At 39.1% G+C, this 8762-nt stretch overlaps 1 protein-coding gene across 1 annotated transcript in view; it reads left to right on the top strand.

Annotated features, from left to right (window-relative positions):
• The window catches only part of LOC133618470 (Krueppel-like factor 2), a 3556-nt gene extending 2714 nt beyond the window's left edge, over positions 1–842 (top strand). The window contains exon 3 of the mRNA XM_061978854.2: positions 1–842. This exon is cut by the window's left edge and continues 1201 nt beyond it. The gene's annotated coding sequence lies outside the window, so the exon portion shown is untranslated.
• The last annotated feature ends 7920 nt before the right edge of the window (positions 843–8762 follow it).

Here is an 8762-nt window from a genome sequence, read left to right on the forward strand (position 1 = left end):
GGGGGTGATCAAGGGTAATGGGTCAAATGCAGAGAATAATTTTGCCACACCTAGTGTGTGTGTGTGACTATCATTGGTACTTTAACTTAACTAATGGTGAATATGTTCCCCATACTAAAGTGTTACCGACTATAATATTAATGTTATATCCAATAATGTAGCTGGTACTACTTTGGGTGAGAAAAGATGCTCTCCAGCCAAAAAAAAAAAAAAAAAAAGGGGGCTGGTCCTGTACAGAATATACGGGTGCTTCAGTTCAATTGCTGTGAAAGGTTTCCAGAAGTAAAAAATGTATTTCTTAATCATTTTAATATTCCTGTTATTGAAAAATGTCAAAAGGTTGATGTTTACAAACTAATGATTGACGCTCTCATCAGCAAAACAAACTGCAAAAATATCCCGAGCCTCGACTCGTCATCTGAATTGGAACTTCTGGAATCTGTGAAACTTTTTTTTTTTCCCGCAGCATATTGTAATTGATTGCACCTGCACATGTGATGTACTCTCCTCCGCAACTGGAATGCTGTGTTTGACACAGAAGTGCCTTTCTATGACTCTGCTACTGTTCACTTAAGGAGACAATCTTGTTGACAGGAAGTGCTATTAAGACAATGGTTTGTTTGTTTTTCCAATCCAAAGAAAAACTGCCTCAATGAATGAACTGAATGGCCTAATTATTAATTATTTGTGTTTGTGTGATCCCAGCCCCCCTTGTGTACACTATCAGGGCTTGACGTCCTGTGCATTATTTTATACGTAAATTTATATAAATATGTACAATGGATTTTATACAGTCGAATGTGTATTTATTGTAAATATTAAAACCTGAACGCAAACATCAAGCAGGACTCCTCCTCTCTTTTTTTTGGTTTCTGAAAATACCTGCAAGACCTCACAGCAGAAGTGGGTTTATTGTGTAAGCACTTTTCTTTTTTAACATATGAACACTTGATTTCCACTGTGATGTTTTGCAGCTGCAGGGAAGGCAAAAGCTGCAGCCACTTGCGGGCTTAGCCTATAAATACAAACACTCCATTTCCATAATTACAGAGTGAGCCCGGAGCCGTCTGGACAAGAGGGGCGCATGCAGCAAAGCCTCATCAGGGAGAACCTCACAGACTCCCACTTTTTCTGACGGCTCGAAATTATAGCACATCAAAAAGTGAACCCCTTAATGCTACAATTACACACGTGCGCGCGTCTGCCCCGGTGCATGATGCCATTTTCGCCGGCTTCAAAAGCACGGACTGCGTGAGCATCCCGGGCCCGGTGCCAATTTGACCAGGTCCACAAGTATTTGGACGACAGGAGCTCTTTATGATGTTGGCCTCCGTGTGCCACCGCAGTGGCGTTTAAAAATCAGGGGCGGCATAGCTCGGTTGGTAGAGTGGTTCGATCCCCGCTTCTGCTATCCTAGTCACTTGGGCAAGTGGGAGATGATCTAATTTAACCTATTTGGGTTACAAATATTTTTTGCAAAGCAGTAATTATAGTCTGCAAATGATGTGTTGTTGTTGAGTGTCGGTGCTGTCTAGAGATCGGCAGAGTAACCGTGTAATACTCTTCCATATCAGTAGGTGGCAGCAGGTAGCTAATTGCTTTTTAGATGTCGGAAACAGCGGGAGGCAGTGTGCAGGTAAAAAGGTGTCTAATGCTTAAACCAAAAATAAACAAAAGGCTAGTGCCCCTAAGAAAAGGCATTGTGTCACGACGTGGTTTTCGCAGCTTACTGCGAGGTTTGTTCTCCCGGGATGCAATCGGACTATTCCGGACAAGGCTTGCAGGTAGGAACATATTTAATTAAAGCTGCAAGCAAAGATGGAGGAGACCCACTTTGAGGGCTCATAAAATCCAAACCGGAGCAGTAATTAAAACTCTTTCATCAACTTTTAATCAGAAGGGTTCAATCTCTCTCCCATACCTGCCAACTTTTGAAATCAGAAAAACCTAGTAGCCAGGGTCCAGGGGCCGCAGGCCCCGGTAGGTCCAGGACAAAGTCCTGGTGGGGGGTTCAAGCTTCGCCCCCCCCGACGCAAAATGATTATTAGCATTCAGACAGGTTAAAATGTTGCTAAAACCATCACTTTTCTATCAGTCACAGTGACTTTTCAAAACAAAAATATTACAGCAAAAATCATATGGGTTGATTGACATGTTTATTCTGTAAGCTAACTTCAATAGTTTGAAATTATTTTGACAGTTAATGCCAGTTATCCTGTCAACCTTTCACAAGACTTCAATTTGTTAATTGAAAGTATAAACAGTATAAACACTTTTTAAAGTAAACAAATGGTAAAACAGTACTAAACAATTCCATAAAAAAAAAAATTGGTGTCATTATTAACTTTCTGTCCAAGCTTGTATAATCTACTGCCTTGTTCAATTGTAAAAAATATTCTGTGCCTAAAATTCACATTTCTATCACAATTATCATACTGTAAACATGGTAAGCTAACTTCATTAAAATGAATAGTCCTGTCAATAGCATGGAATTACAATTCAAATGTAGTTTTTTTGTAAGCCTTTCAAAATAATTCAAAATATGAAAAATTAATGAAAATTAATTTAAGCCATCAGACACTTGAAAAGTGGCACATCACATCTCTAATGTAATCATTTTAACTTTTCAACAGAAATAGCACTGCAAAAATATTAAGGACATACTTCTGTATTTTGGTAGTTATGCTGTCAACATTTAACAAGATTTCTTCAACTTGGACTTGAAAGCATAAATAGTATAAACACTTTTAACAGTATAACAGTACTAAACAATTCCAATAGATAACATTGGTGTCATTACCTTTTTGTGGCTAAAATCCGAAAAACGTTGAAAGTTTTCCACTTGTATCGCTAGCAACGGCATTAGACTTGTGTTTTTTTGTCCCAACGTGGTCTTTTACATCGCTAATTCCTCCGTGTCCGATCCAAAAATCTTGTCTGCACAAGGTGCAATTCGCGTAGTTTTCACCCTTTTTGGAACGGATAATTATTCCCGGATAGGCTTGTGAATATTCTTCACGGAATGACTGCAGTTTTCTTTTCGGTTTAAGACTCGTTTGCGATTTTTCTCCGGCTGATTCCATGATCGTTCGCTCGTTTGGAAACAAACGGTGCCTCGTGCTTGGCAGCGGTGCTATAAATAGCCTCGCGCATGGCATTCGGAGTGGCTCGATAGGAAGTTACGGGAAGCAGTGTCGATTGTCATTGTTGTTACGCGATTTCGTGAATAAAACTTTAAAAAAAAATGTGCTAATTTAAAGCTGACACGACAAACGCGCTCAGAGGAGATAACGTTTGAAAAAAGGTGACTGTTTTTACACAACTTTTGTTTTGAAGGGGGAATTGCAAACTTCCTGTTTATTTTTGCTTGAGGTTGTCAGTGTATGAAATATAGGTCTAAGTGAGACCTACATAGAGGTTTTTGTTTCATGTCTCGACGACATTCCTACTGGGAGTTACAGGCAGTTTTGTCTGTGTTTTCTTTGTAGGGGGCGCTAGAGCGCAATTTTGAGTTTTGGGGTTTGCTTTTTTGATTAGATCGCAATTTTCGTTAGTCTTGATGTGTGTGTCCAATTTGGTGAGTTTTGAAGCATGTTAAGGGGGTCAAATTATAATAATAAAACGCTAGATATACAATAGGGTCCTCTGTCCCAAAGGGACTCGGTCCCTAATTATTCAACTAACACTCAACGAAGTACAAAAACAGAAAACCACCCGAAGGCAAGCGTGACTATCACACGCGGAAGCTAAGGCAAACAACTTAGGACATGAAACATGGAACTATAGACATGAAAACCTCACTAAACTGTGGCATGAAACAAATAGCATTAACTATGGAGTCGGTCATGAAAACGAGCAACATGAACTATGGCATCGCATGAAACAAGCAATGACGCCAGGCCGACTGGCTGGCAAAGACAGGCTTGAATAATGGTCTCTTGATTAGAGCAGGTGCGTGTCCCTAACACCAGAGGCAGGTGAAACTAATAAGTTGCCATGGAAACTAAAACAAACAAGGGTGCACAAAAACAGGAACTATTGGAGTCTTAAAACTAACAGAAAATAACAAAAACATGATCCAGACCACAGCTCATGACACATTGAAGCTTAGGGAAGGCTATGCTGAACGAAACTAAAACTGAACTAGCTACAAAGTAAACAAAAACAGAATGCTGGACGACAGCAAAGACTTACTGTGGAGCAAAGACGGCGTCCACAAAGTACATCCGAACACGACATGACAATCTACAATGTCCCCACGAAGAAGGATAAAAACAACTGAAATATTCTTGATTGCTAAAACAAAGTAGATGCGGGAAATATCGCTCAAAAGGAAGACATGCAGGAAAATACCAAAAAAAGACAAAAAGCCACCAAAATAGGAGCGCAAGACAAGAAGTAAAAAACTACACACAGGAAAACAGCAAAAAAAAGTCCAAATAAGTCAGGGTGTGGTGTGACAGGTGGTGACAGTACACCTACTTTGAGACAAGAGCTATATTGATGCATGCTTGGTTATGCTTTAAAGTCATATCCAACAATTGCGACAACGACTTTTTACTGTCAACTGAGTTTCGTTTTTTTAATGATGTCTGCTGGTGGTGTGCCTCCGCATTTTTTCAACGCAAAAAATGTGCCTTGGCTCAAAAAAAGGTTGAAAAACACTGGCTTAGATAATGTGTTTCACTATGTAAAGCGCTTTGAGTCAATGAATCAACTGATATGTGATTCATGAACGGTGGATTTGCAGCTTTAAGAGGTTTTTCAATAATGCAACATTCAGAGGCATGTTTAGCCCTTGTGTGGTGTTCGAGTCTGTGGGACCCGTTTTCATTTTTTTATTAAAAGAAAAATGATACAATTAATTCATTTTTCAAACTGAGACTCACTGACTTTGGCTCATTTTCTGTGAAGAACATATATCAGAATACATATTTAATGACCACACACCATACACCCCCCCTACACATTTATATTACAGATGTCCAGGTCCACTGGACCTGGGGCTAATAGAAGTGTGGAAATTGATGTTCTGTGTACCACCCACACACACATTTGTGAAATAAGCAGGGGCGTTCATGATAATGCTGCTTGGATGGCAACATATGTTGCTCCAAAACCTGTATGTACCTTTCAGCATTAATGGTGCCTTCAAAGATGTGTAAGTTACCCATGTCTTGGGCACTAATACACCCCCATACCATCACAGATGCTGGCTTTTACACTTTGCGCCTAGAACAGTCCGGATGGTTCTTTTCCTCTTTGGTCCGGAGGACACGACGTCCACAGTTTCCAAAAACAATTTGAAATGTGGACCTGTGAGACCACAGAACACTTTTCCACTTTGCATCAGTCCATCTTAGATGAGCTCGGGCCCAGCAAAGCCGGCAGCGTTTCTGGGTGTTGTTGATAAATGGCTTTCGCTTTGCATAGTAGAGTTGTAACTTGCACTTACAGATGTAGCCACCGACTGTATTTACTGACAGTGGTTTTCTGAGCCCATGTGGTGATATCCTTTACACACCGATGTTGGTTTTTGATGCAGTACCGCCTGAGGAATCAAATGTCCATAATAACATCGCTTACGTGCAGTGATTTCTCCTGATTCTCTGAACTTTTTGATGATATTACGGAGCGTAGATGGTGAAATCCCTAAATTCCTTGCAATAGCTCGTTGAGAAATGTTGTTCTTAAACTATTCAACAGTTTGCTCACGCACTTGTTGACAAAGTGGTGACCCTCGCCCCATCCTTGTTTGTGAATGACTGAGCATTTCATGGAAGCTGCTTTTATACCCAATCATGGCACCCACCTGTTCCCAATTAGCCTGTTCACTTGTGGGATGTTCCAAATAAGTGTTTGATGGGCATTCCTCAACTTTCTCAGTCTTTTTTGCCACGTGTGCCAGCTTTTTTTAAACATGTTGCATGCGTCAAATTCCAAATGAGCTAATTTTTGCAAAAAATAACTAAGTTTACCAGTTCGAACGTTAAATATGTTGTCTTTACAGTCAATTCAATTGAACATAGGTTGAAAAGGATTTGCAAAATTGTATTCAGTTTTTATTTACAATTTACCAGAGGTGTGGACTCGAGTCACATGACTTGGACTCGAGTCAGACTCGAGTCATGAATTTGATGACTTTAGACTAGACTTGACAAAATGTAAAAAGACTTGCAACTCGACTTAAGACTTTAACATCAATGACTTGTGACTTCACTTGGACTTGAGCCTTTTGAATTGACATGACTTGACATGACTTGCTACTTTCCCCAAAACCCAAAGATGAAAAAGTTATTCGGGAGCGCTCCGTATTTTTCATTGTGTACTTGTCTATCAGCGTTGCGTGTGTCAGCTGGTGTGGTCTCAGTACAACAGCCAATCAAATTAGATCTACTTTGTTTTCATCACACAGCATTCATCCAATCAAATTGCAGGACAACCAACGAAGAAGACATGTCCAAACCACACGCCAGTGAACAAAAAATGATACCTAAAATAATTTTGTTTGGGTATAAAAATTACGAGGTGGTCAACACAAAACGGTTTGCAGTATGCAACACATGCGGTTCGAAAATTACTGATGGAGAGGCAACAACTTCCAACTTCGTCCGGCATTTGAAGTTGCACAAAGAACGGTAAGTTTTGAATGTAAGATAACGTTTATTGGCTAAGTAACGTGACTTTTATTTGCTGTGTAGTTAAATCAGTGAGGCTGTAAACTCACTGCTAACGTTATAACGTTATTGCAAACACGGGAATCTGTTGCAGTTCACTACCTTATTCATACTTTTTGTTCAGTGATTTTTTTAAGCAGGGTTACGTTAGTCAATATATCACACGTAACGTTAGACGGCCGTCAGCAGCACCGTGTATTTTAGCCACCTAAAAAAAAGACAAAAATAGTAAAATAAAGGTCAGTTAAAATGTATACTATATTATGAATATGTGTACCGTTTTAGCTAGCTTTCTGACATACTGTTGGTTGTTTACCTCAGTGGTCCCCAACCACCGGGCCGCGGCCCGGTACTGGTCCGTGGATCGATTGGTATCGGGCCGCACAAGAATTTTTTTTTTTTTTTTTTAATTAGATCAACATAAAAAACACAAGATACACTTACAAGTAGTGCACCAACCCAAAAAAACTCTCTCCCCCTTTTGTTCTGGGCATTGAACATGAAGACTCTTCCTTCACTGTTCCGAGTGGCCATGAGAGTCTTGGCAGTGCCTGCCTCCAGTGCTCCAGTGGAGCGAGTTTTCAGCCATGGTGGCATCATACTACGCCCCCATCGTGCACAAATGACTGACAGACTCTTGGCTAATTTGGTCTTTTGCAAATGCAATGCAGCATAGGGCCCTGACATATAAAAAGTATAACTTTTTTGTTATGTTCACGTATATGTCATGTTTTTTCAATGTTAACACTTTTGTACAAATAAGTACATTTGCACTTTATTTTTCAATGTGTTTGTTCTGTAAAGGAATGAGTTAATGTTTAAAATGACTGGTTAATAGTGCTATTATAAAGTGCAATGTCAGCACAATTTTCTTTCCTGCAATTTAAAATGCACTTGTTTTAATAAATAAATACAGCGTTTGAAAAGCATACACAATCTGTGTTAATATATTAGTCTGTGGTTAAAAGGACTTGAAAGGACTCGAAACTCAAAATGCAGGACTTAGGACTTGACTTGAGACTTTCCAGTCTTGACTTTGGACTTGACTCGGGACTTGACTCGGACTTGAGGGCAAAGACTTGAGACTTACTTGTGACTTGCAAAACAATGACTTGGTCCCACCTCTGCAATTTACACAAAGTGACAACTTCACTGGTTTTGTATATCTAAGTGTATTTGTCCCTTAAGAACATGAAATATTGGCTTTTGGGAAATAGTGTTAAGTCGTTTAGCAAATACCTATGGATGTAGTAAAATGATATGTGGGACAAAATACAAATTTTGTACCTTCCGCCAGAAGAGAGAACACTCAGATGGTCCAAGAAACACTCTCAGTGCAGAAATATTCTGAAAGAAAAAAAGGACATTGCTCGTATTAAAAAGGAGGAAGTGGGCAAAAAGTCCAAAAATATCTGTTTTGAATGCAAATTTATTTCAGTTTCACTTTTTTTGTCTCCCAAGAGTTCCAATATGAAACTGCACTTGATAACATTTCAAATGCACCACTTCAATACCGATATCATGTTTTATTATGAAAAACAGATAAGTCACCTTCATCCAGCACTGTTAAATAAATCCCCATGAATCCATTACATATGTACCACGTACTGTAACATGACATGTATTTGCTGCTAATTATGCATGTACCAGTAACAATTAATTAGTGTTAAGGAGTTTACGGCAAGTTTGACATGTTTGCAAGAAGAGAAAGTATTATGTCTTAAAGCTACGTCTGTGTTAAAGCTTTGTGTAACAGTACAAGTATGAATAAAGTGGTTTTACACTTGATAGTTTTGAAAAAACTGAGGTGACTAAATAATGCTTTTCAGCAATTTCAGGACAAATACTTTGTACCACCTGTGCAGTGTAGAATATAAGGCCACATAAAAATACGCATAGGCACAAATGCTCGTGCAAGATAAATAAAACATGTGATCTGATACACAGAAGGCATTTCATTAAGTACACTTGCACAATATATGATGCAAAGATGCATTCTTGGAACAACATTTACTTAAATATTGTGGTTGTACTTTGCCGTGGTGTCTAATAAAATGTTGATCCTCATATTGCTAAATAACGTAA

Source organism: Nerophis lumbriciformis, linkage group LG19 (genome assembly GCF_033978685.3).
Source record: "Nerophis lumbriciformis linkage group LG19, RoL_Nlum_v2.1, whole genome shotgun sequence".
Classification (NCBI taxonomy): Eukaryota; Metazoa; Chordata; class Actinopteri; order Syngnathiformes; family Syngnathidae; genus Nerophis; species Nerophis lumbriciformis.